The following is a 15,217-nucleotide window of genomic DNA, read 5'->3' on the forward strand; positions in this document are numbered from 1 at the left end:
TTGTAGTATTTGGTCACTTTGGGGTGGTAATATGTGGTCTGGTCATGGTGTGGCCGTATTTGTTCCTTGTATGTGGTATTATTCGGTCACTATGTGGTGGTAATATGTGATCTAGTCATGGTGTGGCGATATTTGTCCCTTTTGTATGTGGTATTATTGGTGTTGATATAGTGAACTGTGTTGTGTATGGCAGTCATTTTGTTCTTGCTGATATTAACTAGGAAAAGATTTTTTTGCAATAGGCCACAGCCCCACCATTAGTATTTGGTTAGTATTTTGTCTCAGGAGTCGCTGCCAAAACAAGTAGTGGGTGATAAATGCAGAATTGGTGACTTGTTTCTATTCTACCTTTTCTCTGATTGTTCCCCACCTGGTTTTGGCTCCCCATCTGAAAAAAAATACTGACCGGATACTGACCAAATACTGATAGTGGGGCCGTGGCTTTAGAGATTAAATACTTGGACCAGAGCAGCAGAGATGCACTTACAGGGGTTCTCCGGTGAAAACAAGTAATCACCTCTCCACAGGATCAGTGATAATATTGATTGGTGGGGGTCTGACTGCTGGGACACAATTGGCAGAATGTGGAGCTTTTCTCCCCATTAGACTGGAGCGGCATGTGAGATGCGACCACTGATCCATTCATTCCCTCAGTGGCTGTGAGCGCTGCTCTTTTTTGGAAGCCCCCAAGAGAATGAATGGAGCTGCGGTCAGACGTCCCAGCTGTCGCTGCATTTTAAAATGGGGATAAGTGTCCTGTCAGGAATAAAACTTCCCCATTCTTCCGATAGATGCGTTTTCCAATGTTCGGACCCAAACGATCAATAAGTTATCACCTATCCTGTAGAGCCCATGGATCGGTGATAACTTGTTTTAACCAAAGAAGCCCTTTAATGCAAACTACCGTAATTGTACATCCCAGTTAGTGTCGCACAGTAGATGTGCAGGAGCCGCCAGTCAATGCTCCACTATAACAGGGATAGCGGATAACAGATATTTGCATATGGCTGTAGGTGGGCCCCTAGAGTCAGTTCTCCCTGTGGGCCCCAGACACCCCAGTCCGACCCTGTCCAGAAGTATTAATATTTACAACAGTCTAACAAGGAATTAATCCCTAAAGGGGAACTTTAGTAAAAACAAGTTACCTAATGTTCTCTGGTTTTATCTCTTTATATTTACAGTGTAAAAATGTTGATCCAAAGACAAACCAAGTCATGGAGAAAGCTGCTATATTTTGTGACGGTGCTATCATATTTCCTATTCTTATGTATCTATTATTTGTAGGAGTGCATGTATGTCACCCCAGGCCTGGATGCCATAAATATTAAAGGCTGTGTCTGAGAGCAGGAGGGAGGTTCCCTGGTCAGGAACCATTAGCATGCAGCACCTCCTGTCCCAGGCCAGTAGGGGGAGCAGGCTGCCCCTATAAAAGCTGGAACTGGGGCAGGGTTAGAGAGACCAGAACCCACTTCTGAAGTGTGCAGAAGGGTTCTCAGATTAAGGGACAGGTCAGCAGCAGCTGAGGAGTCCGTGAGGCAGAGGAGAGACTGCAAGCCAGGGACAGAGGCGACGAGAGCCGGTCCTGGCTGAGAGAATCACCACCGGACATTGGGGTCTGAGGCTGTCAGGGTTGCAAGCCCAGCAGCAGAGAACCAACCCGTGAGGGATTTCAGGTCCCTTGGCCTAAGAAGCCTGGAGGCTCCACCACACAGAGGGACCAGTACAGCAGGAGAAAGCAAAGGGTACCTAGGCCCGAGTCGCAAGCCATACAGGCAAAGTACACGGCCAGCTCAGGGACGTGGGCTATTACACCACGAAGAGGGGGATAGTCAGAAAGAGCATAGAGAGAACGGTAGGCCTACACACTCACCCTGACCAGTGGGGCTTGCCCGAATGCTCTCAGATACCCAGGCCCACTCCTAACCGGTACTCCTGTTGGGTCAGTAATAACATCTGCAATAAAGAGCCTGGACTGTTTGAAGCGGACTCTGAACTCTTACTATTGCGGCCTGCACTATCACCCCCAGCATTCACCTACACTGCCCTGAAGCTACACTCTTCCTGTGGGGAGTTATCCTACCCCTGTGCTGCACACCAACACCAGCCTCAGTGGTCTGCCTTGCAGCGGCGGTTATCCCTGACTGCAATCCACGGGTGGCGTAGTCGGACATTCACAAAACACTGATAAATAGACTGTCACAATTTGGTATGACCACCCTGAGCCACGGGATCGGGTTGCCACTACTACCCCCAGCATCGCATAGAAGCCCCACGGCCCAGGGGGCGAGTCACATGTGTAAAAGTTAGACAACAAAGGAAAAAAATATATATAACTAGTATATCATAACAATAACGGGAATAATAATGATATTAATAATATAATATCATGTGCCATAATACCAGCAAAAGCTAAACAAAAAACAAGTAACAAAAAGCCACTCCTAGGTTACAGGTTTGTTTAGACATTCATCCAGTCCAGTGATAACCTGGATTCCAGTTTTATCACTCATCCGGCCCAGGCCTGTGTCAACCTGTCACATTCTTATCTCCAGACACCTCAGCTATGTGAAGCAAATTTGTAAGAATCCTCTGATATTATACTTTATGTGCAGATTGTGCTTAATTTGTAACATGAACTTTAACCCCTTCAGAATTGTAAAAATTGGCCTGTTCATGAAGGTGAAAACAGGCTGACCACTGTCACTTTATGAGGTAATAACTCTGGAATGCGTCAACGGATCCCAGGGATTCTGAGACATATTGTATTCCATGATGGTAGTAAAAATTTCTTCGATATGACTGCGATTATTTGTGAAAAAAAATGGAAATTTGGCGACACTTTTGAAAATGTTGCAATTTTTAAACTTAATTCTTATGCCTTAAATCACAAAATAGTTAATAAATAACATTTCCCACATGTCCACATTACATCAACACAATATTTGAATTTGAAACATAATTTTTTTTGTTAGGAAGTTAGAAGGGTTAAAAGGTGACCAGCGATTTCTCATTTTTCCAACAAAATTTACAAAACCATTTTTTTAGGGACCACATCACATTTGAAGAAATATGACAGAAAATACCCAAAAGTGACACCATTCTAAAAACTGCACCCCTCAAGGTGCTCAAAACCACATTCAAGAAGTTTATTAATCCTTAAGGTTCTTCTCAGGACTTAATGGAATGTGGAAGGAAAAAATAAATATTTAACTTTTTTTCACAAAAATTTTACTTTAGACCCAATTCTTTTTACTTTCACAAGATTAACAGGAGAAAATAAACCCAAAATTTGTTGTGCAATTTCTCCTGAGCACGCCAATACCCCATATGTGGGGGAAAACTACTGTTTCGGCGCACGTCAGGGCTCAAAAGGAAAACAGCACCATTTGACTTTTTATATGTAAAATTTGCTGGAATAATTAGCAGACGCCATGTCACGTTTAAAGAGCCCCTGATGTGCCTAAACAGTGGAAACCCCCTACAAGTTACACCATTTTGGAAACTAGACCCCTCAGGGAATTTATCTAGATATGTGGTGAGCACCTTGAATCCCCAGGTGCTTCACAGAAGTTTATAATATTGAGCCGTGAAAATAAATCACATTTCTCCCACAAAACAGTTTTTTAGCCCCAAATTTTGCAATTTCACAAGGGTAAATGGAGAAATTGCACCATGCAATTTATTGTGCAATTTCTCCTGAGCACGCCAATACCCCATATGTGGGGAAAAACTACTGTTTGGGGGCATGGCAGGGCTCGGAAGGGAAGGAGCGCTATTTGACTTTTTGAATGTAAAATTTGCTGGAATAATTAGTGGACACCATGTTGCGTTTGGAGAGCCCCTGATGTGCCTAAGCAGTGAAAAACCCCCACTGGTGACACCATTTTGAAAACCACACTCCTCAGGGAACTTATCTAGATGTATAGTGAACACCACGAACCCCCAGGTGCTTCACAGAAGTTTCTAATGTTGAGCCGTGAAAATAAAGAAATCACATTCTTCCTCAAAATTGTTTTTTTAGCCCCAAATTTTTTATTTTCATAGGAGTAACAGGAGAAAATGGACCCAAAAATTTTTGCAATTTCTCCTGAGTGCGCAGATACCCCATATGTAGGGGAAAACTACTGTTTGCGCACACGGCAGGGCTCAGAAAGGAAGGAGTGATGTTTTGGAACGCAGACTTTCATGGAATGGTCTGCAGGTGTCATGTTGTGTTTGGAGAGCCCCTGATGTGCTCAAGCAGTGGAAAACCCCGACAAGTGACCCCATTTTGGAAAATAGACCCCTCAAGGAATTTAAGTAGACGTGAAACCACAGGTGCTTCACAGAATTTTACAACATTGATCTGTTGAAAACGAAAAAAATATATTTTTCCCACAAAAATGTTGTTTTAGCCCCAATTTTTTTCATTTTCATGAGGATAGCAGGAGAAAATGGAGTCAAAAATTTTTTGTTCAATTTCTCCTGAGTGCCCAGATACCCCATATGTGGTCGAAAACTACTTTTGAGGCACAGTGCAAAGCTCAGAAGAGAAGAAGTGCCATATGGGATTCAGATTTTGCTGGACTGGTTGAGCAGTAATGCTTAGCCACATGGCAAGACTCGGGAGGGACAGAGCGCTATTTGTCTCCTCGAGTGCAGATTTTTCTAGAATAGTTTTCAGTCTCCATATACAGAGCCCCTAAGTGCTAGAAGAGCAGAATCCCCCCTCTAGTGATCCCATTTTGGAAATTATACCCCTTTGGGAATTTATCTACAGGTGTAGTGACGATTTTCACTGGGTGTTTTCCAGAAACAAGCGGCAGTTGATGTTGCTGAGTGAAAATTGCCAACTGTTGTAGTGACCAGTACATTGTACTGCCCAGCTCATATATCTGGAGATATGCACCCGTAAATTAGGCAGGCTCTCATCTCTACAGAAATGCCAAACATGTGGACGCTAACTTTGGTTTAGGCACACTTGGGCTCAGAAGGGAGGGGGGCATTTGGATTTTTGAGTGGAGAATTCACTGGATTTCTTTTGGGGGACGAGGTGCCATTTCGCTTTTCCAGAGCCTTTGTGCTACCAGTAACGTGGAAGCCCCCTATATTTCTGATAACAGACGATGGACTTGAGTGGGGACTTGCTTTTTTTGTGGACTGAGCTATAATTTTTCCATATTTCGGCCAACAGAAGTCATGTAAGGGCTTGTGTCTTGCGGGACGAGTTGACGTTTTTATTGGTACCATTTTCGGGCACATGACATTTTTTGATCGCTTTCTATTCCGATTTTTGGGAGGCAGAATGAACAAAAACCAACAATTCAGAATTATTTTTTTTTTTATGTTGTTCCGCGTGTGGTAAAATTGATAAGGCAGCTTTGTTCTTTGGGTCAGTGCAATTACAGGGATACCACATTTATACCATTTTTTTATGTTTTGGCGCTTTCACACAATAAAAACTATTTTATAGAAAAAATAATTATTTTTGCATCGCTTTATTCTCAGAGCTATAACTTTTTTATTTTTCCGCTGATGGAGCTGTATGGTGGCTTTTTTTTTGCAGGACAAGACGACGTTTACAGTGGTAAATTTTTATTTACATTCGTCTTTTTGAACGCGTTTTATTCCACTTTTTGTTCGGTGGTATGATGATAAATCATCGTTTTTTGCCTCGCTTTTTTTTTTTTTTTTTTTTTTTTTACAGTGTTCACTAGTGGGACAGTTTTATAGGTCGGGTCGTTCCGGATGTGGCGATACCAAATATGTTCATAGTTCAAAAAGATGCTCGAACTTGAAAACCGGACATTCAGAACTGAAGTGGTCATCTCTTGAATGCAAAGCGTCTGAGAGCAGCAGAGTCCATCCGGCTCAGAACAGTTTTACATCACAGCTCACAGGAGCCTTGACCATCTTCTGTCATCACGTCCCTCGATTGCTCCAGTCCTTCGGTGTGAAGTGCAGGCATTTGGAATCTATCCTCAAAATCCTTTTCAGCATGGCTCTTTAATGACCTTCAACCATGTCTTCAGAGAGTGTCAGGATATACTGGCCTTTGTAGTAGTTGATGAGGTTCAGATACTCCAATGTGGAGATGACATCTTCCTTTTTAATACTGGTGAACTTACTGACTTCATCAATAGTTATCTGCGGCCTCTAATAATCTTTTTTTTTTATTTATAATAATCCTCTCCCCGGTTTCAGTCTTCAGGTCTTTTACAATCTCTAAAATGGTTTGTGACCAATAACTGCAGTAGGAGAGGAGGCCTAAATCAGACAGCTGCTTTTCAAGAGTCCTAGTTTTCCCCTCCACTTTAGATAATTCATAACTGAACTCGATCAGAAATTTTCCATATCCTTTTCTCTGATAAGGTGGTAGTGTCAGGATACAAGCAACTTTGTAATCCTCCGTTGACTCCTTCTCCTTTGAAAAGTAGCCGACAATGTGAAAGCCCATAGGCTATATTCACACACGTTGTGTTTTTTTCTGCTGCAAATCTGCTGCTAACTTTTACTTCCTCTGGGTGAAAAAACGCAGAAAATACGCAGCAAAAACGCAGGTGCGTTTTCTGCTGCAGAAACGCTAAAAGAAGTGACATGCTCTATTTTCCAAATACACAAGAAAGGCAGAAAATACGCAGCAAACAAAAAGCAACATGTGGGAACAGAGAATTCTGGTTTCTTTGCTGGAACTGCAAGACGCAGCTGAAAATTTGCATAAAAATCTGCTGCAAAATACGCAGCAAAACACAACATGTGTGAATGTGACGCCCTGCTTCGCAATAGTGCCACAGATCCTAGAGGGGTGCATTAAAGGATTTCTCCACAAGAGGCCGCTCACAGCATACACACACCTCCACCCTACCTCAGACCACCAGAGGGAGCCCGGAGAGGGATATAAATACGGAGGGTGGAGTTAGGCAGTTCAGTTCAGTTTTGAGTTTCAGTTCAGTTCCTGCTGACAGGCAGAGAGGAACAAAGTCTGCTTAGGGAACAGAGTCAGTTCCTGCAGAGTGAGATACAGAAACAGGTCAGTCTACAGTGGAGCTCAGTCTAGTTTCAGTTTGCAGTCTAGAGAACACAGTTAAAGGTTCAGCAGCAGAGCACGAGGCTCCTGCTAGTCTAGACTCAAGCAGCTCGGGTTAGTGAGCCAGGAGCGCTGCCAACGCTCAGAGAGCGGCAGAAGAGGCAGCCAACTAACTGCCAGTGTGTATAGCCTAGTGAGGGCCCGAGTAGGCCGAAGGCTAGAGGAGTGAATAGCATTGGGGGCAGAGGAGCTTTACCAGCTCACCCCAGAAAGCATCTACCGGACACTGGGTCCGCGTCTATAGGGCTGTATACCCCCCTGTAGAGACAACAGGAGACCCCTGGAAGACTTCAGGTCCCAGGATCACCCAAGAGCTGATACGTAACAGAGCCAGGAGTCACGCAGGCCCCGCAAGCTGGGAGAGTGCTCTCCAAAAGAAGGCCCTACCACAAGGTCAGCCGGTGCAGGACAGAAACCAAGTTAGGCCTAGCTCCAGGCAGGTCAGAAACTTACTACAGAGAGGCAAGAAACAGGAGGCCCTACACCTGCTCTCTGGGGAGAATCCGGACGTGCACCCCTCACCCTACAGTGCTCCGAGACGTGCCTGAATTTCCATCACTAAAAGGTACTGAAGTGACTTTCGAGTGTGCTCCTATTCTTGCTCTGACCCGGCTGGGTCCCCTCTGTCCTGCATCCCCCCTCCTACGCTGCCCTGAGGCCCTGCTCCACCTGTGGGGAGCGATACCATCTAAGCTGCCACAACACCGGCCTCAGTGGACTGCTGCAGCGCTGGTGATCCTCACCAGACACCACAGGTGGTGTCACGAACTTTGACATTTCTTTTCCCCTTTTTTAAGAGAGACCCCAGGGTACGGGCCCGGGAGCCGACCATCGCGATATCCCCCAAGACCAGGCATCAAGGCCCGGGCGCCGAGTAGTCCCCATCCCCTGGGCGCCACATGAACATAGCCTTAGAATCATACTCAGTCATAATGTAAAAGAGAAAGGGATCTGTGTCATAGTATAGTGTCTTGTGGTCCAAAAAGCATTTTGCCAAAAGGCAGAGATTCAGAGAGTAACTCTTATTTTTGCGTCCATCTATTTCAAAGAAAGATATAGTCCCCTTTCTGTAGATTTAATTTCCGAGGGGACGTCGCAAGTTACATTTAGTCAGGTGTCTTTGTAGACACTTTTGATACTTGAGGCAGAATTTGCATAATAAAGTACAGGTAACACAGTCAACTCTTGTGGGTACGGTGAAAAGTACCAAGGCTTAAGCCGGTGACGTCCCAGTTCAATGCACTCTATGTTCTTCATGCGAGTTATGATGTTGTCATGGCTTCCGTCAGACACCAAGCTACCGGTCATCTGAGGTGCAGAAGAAATGCCATCAGAGCTGTCCTGGGAATCCTCATCTGCACTCAGGCAGTTGGATTTCCACTTGCGTCCTGGAGGTACAGCAGGTGCACTTGGCCAGCAGGCCGCTCCATTCTCTGGTAATACAGAGGCTCGCGTGGTTTCAGGTGCAGGTGGAAATGGTGTTACTGGTGACACGACTTCTACTTTCCACTTTGGAACAGGGAGAGATTTTCCTCATCCCACAGGGGCTGCAGCTGGAGGTAGAATGAGTTCAGGAATCTTCCTCGGTTCTAGATCTCTGCTGGCTGTCAGTGATAGGAGAACTTCTTGTTTACATCTAGAGGCTGAAAACCCGTCCACTTCCCTCTCTGGTGAGCTGGGCCTTGATCCTGACAGACCATTCTTTGTTGGAGTCTTGGCTTTTTTTTTCGGAAATTGAATCTTCTTCATGTCTAAGCGATCATAGGTGACCCACTCATCCAGTCGCTTATTGAAGTTGATATAATGCACATACTGTAGAACAGTTCTTTGCAGTCAGGTCTTTGATGCTCAGGATTTCTGCCAGTGGCCACTCCACTTCATTGTCCTGGTTCTTGCGCAGGACGAGAAGTCGGCAACCTGCTATGATCTCCACCTCCGCCATGTTGGATCTTCTACCTCTTCCTCCTGTTTTTGTTATCCTGTGTATTTGGTATCCTGTACACTGAACGGACCAGCGTGTGTCTACCCTTCGCCGACAGGTGCGGTAACCCGCTGAACCCCATTCATGATGGGGATCAGGGATTGCTGGTCATAAGATTGTGTTGATTAAGTCCCTGCCCTTTATACACACCGCCCGTCGCTACTACCGATTGGATGGTTTAGTAGTTCCTTTTATGACTAGAAGACTTGGTGCTGTCCTTAAAAATCATGGAGGTCATACAAAATACTAGATGTAGTCATTTTTGATGTGGAGAGTATTCATTGCTTCAACTAATTTAAGTAAAACTGAAGATTTTGTACTGCACGTTATATTATTAACCTTACTTTCATGTTATGAGTTAAAAATGTTGGACACAAAGGGGGAACTTTTACTGTGCGGAGGCATAGAGAAGGCACTGTGTTGAGGTAGAAGAAGTGCGATGTTACTTATGGGGGGCACAAAACTAGCTTATAGCAAGGGAGGATGTAATTATTACTGTGTAGGGCACTATTTAGTTTATTTAAAGTTGGGTAAAAGTGAAGAGCCAAACATTTCAGTGTGTTACGTTCTGCAGAAACAAGATGTGGATGGAAGAAGTTACCATAGCGTTCTGGGCTGGAGATTGAAGAACAGGGAAATTTACTTCAATTACAGAAAACATCACCAGTGAGCAACTGGATTTATCTGTACCTAACTGACATATATAGCATACTAAGCATCTGTATACAACTAGTATATACCACTATTTGGTCACTGTATGGTGGTAATCCTGGTCTTAGTACAGATGTTTTTGTTAATGATCAGTATGGTGGTATTTTTCAGTTGCTACGTGGTGGTAATATGGGGTGATGGTGTGGCTGTATTATTTGTTCCCTATGTAGTGGTATTGTTGGTAGTATTGGTGTTAGTATAGTAGGTTTTGTTCAGTAACAGTATGATGGTACTGTATATTTGCTTGCATAGTGGTATTATTTGCTAACTGACTGGGTTTTTCATATATTTGTGTGGTTTTTTTGCTTGTTTTGTGTTTTTTTAGAGTGGGGAAATGTAGCACCCTGAGGATTCGGCTGCTACAGGGGTATTGCACCTCAACCCAGAGGTGTGATATTCCACTCCCGGGTAAGGATGGAGTGTGGAACTGAGCTCAGTTAGCTGCATGCACTACATACATCCCATTTCCGAGGGACAGACCGATGGTACTCCCACTAGGTATATGTGCAGGTACGACAGTGTCTGTCCCTGGCTGGAGTGGGAGGGGGGTGGAACATCCCAGTAGTGTAGGGGCAGATAGGGGGAGCAGTCTGGGTAATGCTAGGAGCTCATTGGGTGCTGGTCACCTGAGCTCACACATAGAGGGAGTATATAAGGTGGGAACCATCTTAGATCAGGGTCAGTCTTCTGTAGAGGGTTAGTCAGTCCTGAGAGAGGTCCAGGAGCGCCTGCAGAGAGAAGAGAGAGGAGAAGAGAAGGACCCAGAGGGGGAGAAGAAGGAACCCCAAGAACCCAGTATACAACCAGAAGGGTGAAGGGTTGGCACGCAAGGGAACCGGATCCCAAATTAGTGGAGGAGAGAAACAACCCTCAGCTAAGAACCGGAGGCTGCGGCATTTCATGTGGAGCAGCCCCTCACTAAGTCCACTAAGAAGGCACACCAGGCATAGGGTCAGGGAACCCCGGAGAGGTGCACCCACCAAGAGGCCCGAGGGAGCCGGATACAAGTGGACCCCTGGTGAGAAAGGCCAGTAGAGAGGACAGTCAGAAAGGGAGCTCAGGACCACGCTCCAGAATTGCTTGGGGGTTGGCCGAGTCCAGGACCTGGTGGACGCAGCACGGCTCGGGCGGTCACTCAAGGCCAGAGTGACCAAAAGAACAGCAGTAAGTAAAAACCCTGAACTGCACAGCCCGACTCTGAGTCTTCTTATCATCCACACTGCACCACCACTACCACCATCCTCTACACCTGACCCCCTGAGGCTATACCCCTCCCGTTGGGGGTTATACTACCCGAAGCTGCACACATACCACCAGCCTCAGCGGACCCTGCTGCAGCGGCGGCCGTATTGACCGCAAATCAACGGGTGGCGTAGTCGACACTAAGAACTAATAACATCTGTAAAGACTGCCACACACTGAGCTTGACACCCTGGGCACGGACCGGGTCACCGCCACTCGGAGACTACAACCCCCATCTGATCCGGCTCCGGGTATCCCCCAAACAACACTGGCCCAGGGGGCGCGTCAGAAACATATATTCTTGTAGGCATTAGCAGATTCACCGGGGCCCAAGCATCAAAGCAACAACCTGATGATTGGGGGGGCTAGGTCCAAAACTTGCACAGGGGCCCATAGGACTCTAACTATGTCTCTGACTATGGCAGTTTTGTACAGTTAATAATAATAATCTTTATTTATATAGCGCCAACATATTCCTCAGCGCTTTACAATTCAGAGGTTCATATTCAACAGTCATAAGTAACATAGCTAAAGATAATACAATAATTAAAGCAAAAACAATGACGACCCTGCTCGTAAGAGCTTACAATCTACAACAGGTGGGGGTGACACAAAGTACAGGGGTTTATTTACAATGATGGTCCAGCCATCTTGAGGGGATGAGGGATAGATAAAGGCTGCATGAGCTACAGTTAAAGAAGCCTGCCCATCAAAATGTTTATCCTGTTACTATATTGCAAGCATCATATTATATAGCACTTTGTACTTACAATTCCTCCTTTCGTCCTTCCAACCAGCTAATTCTTCTCTTTCCCATTAGGTCTAAGCTCTATGTGGAAACAGGTGGTCAATTTTCCCTGCATGACTCTGCAAATGTCCCTAGCAAGGGGAAGGAGGAACAGCTGGGTCAGGAATTGAAAAGGGGAATGATAAATGAAGGCATCAGAGACTTCCTGTGTCTACATAGAGAAAAGAGAAGAATTAGCAGGGTAGAAAGGTAGAAAGTGTAACATACCTGGCGGCGTCCTTGCATAGTGGTCCATCTCCCACTGTGCAAGAGCGCGCACTTGAGCTCCTGTCCAGAATGTCTCTCTGGCTTCCCTCCTTGCTGTCTGTTTGTCTGTTTTGGCTGCATAGGGCGACGCCCGCTGAACTTCCTGTTTCTTGTACCTGCTGCGGACACGCCCCTGTTGCACCTTCAGCCTATTGCTGTCCATCTTTGGGTATTTATACCACCTTCTTCCTCAAGATGGCGCCTGAGCATTGTTTCTTGTCAGTTGGCTTTTTGTCTCTGACGTGCCAGGTCCTATCCTGTTTTCCTGCCTGTTTTCCAGTTCTGTGTCTGAACTGTGGTCTGTTCTCGTGAACACGCTTCTTGCCTGTTCTTTCGCCTTCTACGGGCCGTATTCCTAGATCTGCCTGTCTGTGCCTTGCGGTATCTGTTCCCGTCTGAACAGAGTCCTGTTTGTGTCTCTGCCTTGCGGTATCTGTTCCCGTCTGAATAGAGTCCTGTTTGTGTTCCTGCCTTGCGGTATCTGTTCCCGTCTGAACAGAGTCCTGTTTGTGCTCCTGCCTTGCGATATCTGTTCCCGTCTGAACAGAGTCCTGTTTGTGTTCCTGCCTTGCTGTCTCTGTTCCCGTTCCTCTGTTCCCTGTTGTCTGTGCCTCGTTTCTACTTTAACCTTGTCTCCCTTTTCCCTCTATGTCTGTTTTCTACGTCTTTCTGCAGAGTCTGAACCCGCTCCTAAATTCCTTCTCGTCGTCTCTGTACCTCTGTTGTGAATTTAGTGTACGCTCGCTACTTCTATGTAAGTACTGTGCGTGCTTCTGGTTCTGCCTTTCCTTCTCCGTCTGTTCTTTGTGAACAGAGTCCTATCCCCTTGCCTTGTTTACCGCTCTGCGGTGTCTGCTCTGCTCCTGCTTAGCTTGCCGCTCTTGCGGTTTCTGCTCTGCTCCTGCCTTGTTTACCGCTCTGCGGTGTCCGCTCTGCTCCTGCTTAGCTTGCCGCTCTTGCGGTGTCTGCTCTGCTACTGCCTTGTTTACCGCTCTGCGGTGTCCGCTCTGCTCCTGCTTAGCTTGCCGCTCTTGCGGTTTCTACTCTGCTCCTGCCTTGTTTACCGCTCTGCGGTGTCCGCTCTGCTCCTACTTAGCTTGCCGCTCTTGCGGTTTCTGCTCTGCTCCTGCCTTGTTTACCGCTCTGCGGTGTCCGCTCTGCTCCTGCTTAGCTTGCTGCTCTTGCGGTTTTCACTCTGCTCTTGCCTTGCTTGTCGCTCCTGCGGTTTCTGCTCTGCTCTTATCTTGCTTACTGCTTCTGCGGTTTCCGCCCTGCCCTGCTTCTGCCCGCTGCTCCGGCAGTCCTGTCCTGCCCTGCTTGTGCTCGCTGCTCCTGCAGCCCCGTCCTGCTCTGTTCTTGCCCACCGCTTCGGGCGTTCCCTCTCTGCTGTGGTTGTCTACCGCATCTGCGGTTCTGTGACCCAGTCTGTACTGGGTCTTAACCTCTCTGTGCTCCAGTCCGTCCTTTCGGCCAGTACCTCCCTGCCTGCATACTTGCCTGTATCCACCCATCTGCATACCTGCCGTGTTCGCTTATATCCACCAGTCTGTGCCAGCCTAACCTGCCTGTTCCAGTAATCCCTGTGTGGGTCAACCCCCGTGTCCGGAGTTTGACCTGGAGTAGCACCTGGTCCCTCTGCCCGGTTTCTCCCTGGTGCACTGGCGTCGTATGCCGTCGTGCCATCTTGGTCGGATCGGCCAGATACTTAGTCACGCCCCTCCAGGCACTCTCCGGTTCATGGTCCAGTGGAACCACAACACCCGCACACGCCAGTCAGTCCGGGCGTGTGCATAACAGAAAGGCAGAATGAGCAATTGTAAGTACACAGTGCTATATAATATGATGATTGCAATATATTAAGAGGATAAAAACTTTGATGGGAGTGCATCTTTAAGCATATGGCTAAATTGCATGGCCACAAATGTGTGAAAAGGGAAGTTTTCCAGACTAGTCTGTAGATTTGCATCAGGAGGATATTATAACATATACTTCTGATGGAAGGCAGTGACACATCCTATTGTATAGCCATGCATTGGGATATTTTGCTATTAGGGAAGGCAAAACTAGTCATAAATGAAGAATATTAAAGCAGCTATTCAAAACAAGTTTTAGGGGGAAGACAAATAGGCTGAGCCCAGGGCAGACCATACTATGGATTGCAAGTACCCCTGGGGGAAGTTTATCTCTCAGCACGATAAAAAGACTGAGGGGCTGATTCATCAAACCGTTTTCAACAGAATCCTGGCATAGAAAGGTCACAAAATCTTATGCTCAAAAATTGTGCAACTTTTGTCATTTTCCAAAACTGTTTGAAAAGAGGGGCATAGCCTAGCGCCTACCAACAGATATACATCACAAAAGTGGCATCAATTATAGCAGAAAGTGGCCCCAGTCTATGACAGAAGTACATTTCTGACTTATGAATGGGTACTGAAAGATGGGCACAGCTGAATTTGAATATGTCAGATCTTACTCAAACGGACCTTGGATCCAGACTAGGGTATAACACATCATATAGACCCCCTGAGAGCGTTAAAATCCAACATTCCCAAGTCTTGCATCCAGTATACTAAAATACAGTGGCTTTATTGTGGTTAATTAATTCAAGGAAATTAGGTAAACTCATCACTGAAAGCAATATACAAATTAAAGGTTAATGAAGATATCCTGCAGCATGAAGGCCTCTGTTCTATCCCCTGCCAGAGGTTGTGCAATCTTATCATGGGTCTACTGGTAACATATGCTCAGTGTCACAATAAAAAATGCTTTGTTCAGTGTCACAATTGCATCAAGCCAAAGTGAAATGTCCAGATGAGCAAATTATACAATGACATTGCACTAGGACTTTATGTTACCCACCGAAGTATATATGGGTACGAATCCATGGATGTGACTGGTTGGTATAGTATGGATGTGCATTGAAAACCATTGACGGTATTGGAATGTTATTTATTCACATGTTTTAATTGTATGTTGTGTTTATAGAGAAGTCTGTATAGTCATGGTATGTTGACAATGAAGCATCCCACCTCCAATCAATCACACTCGCCTAGACATCTATATAGGGACCACATTGTTGCATAAAGGGTTTCACACTGTGACAGAGTCACTGGTTTTATATGCGAGGGGAGGTATGTGTCACTCAGGATCCTCTCTTGTGTGA

At 45.9% G+C, this 15,217-nt stretch overlaps 1 pseudogene; it reads right to left on the reverse strand.

The window, feature by feature from the left end:
• Nucleotides 1-5,901: 5,901 nt before the first annotated feature.
• On the reverse strand, nt 5,902-9,008 carry LOC141162480 (histone acetyltransferase KAT5-like; annotated as a pseudogene).
• Nucleotides 9,009-15,217: the final 6,209 nt, after the last annotated feature.

This window comes from Phyllobates terribilis, unplaced genomic scaffold (genome assembly GCF_046119375.1).
Source record: "Phyllobates terribilis strain yellow unplaced genomic scaffold, ASM4611937v1 Scaffold_1__5_contigs__length_1240528914, whole genome shotgun sequence".
Lineage (NCBI taxonomy): Eukaryota > Metazoa > Chordata > Amphibia > Anura > Dendrobatidae > Phyllobates > Phyllobates terribilis.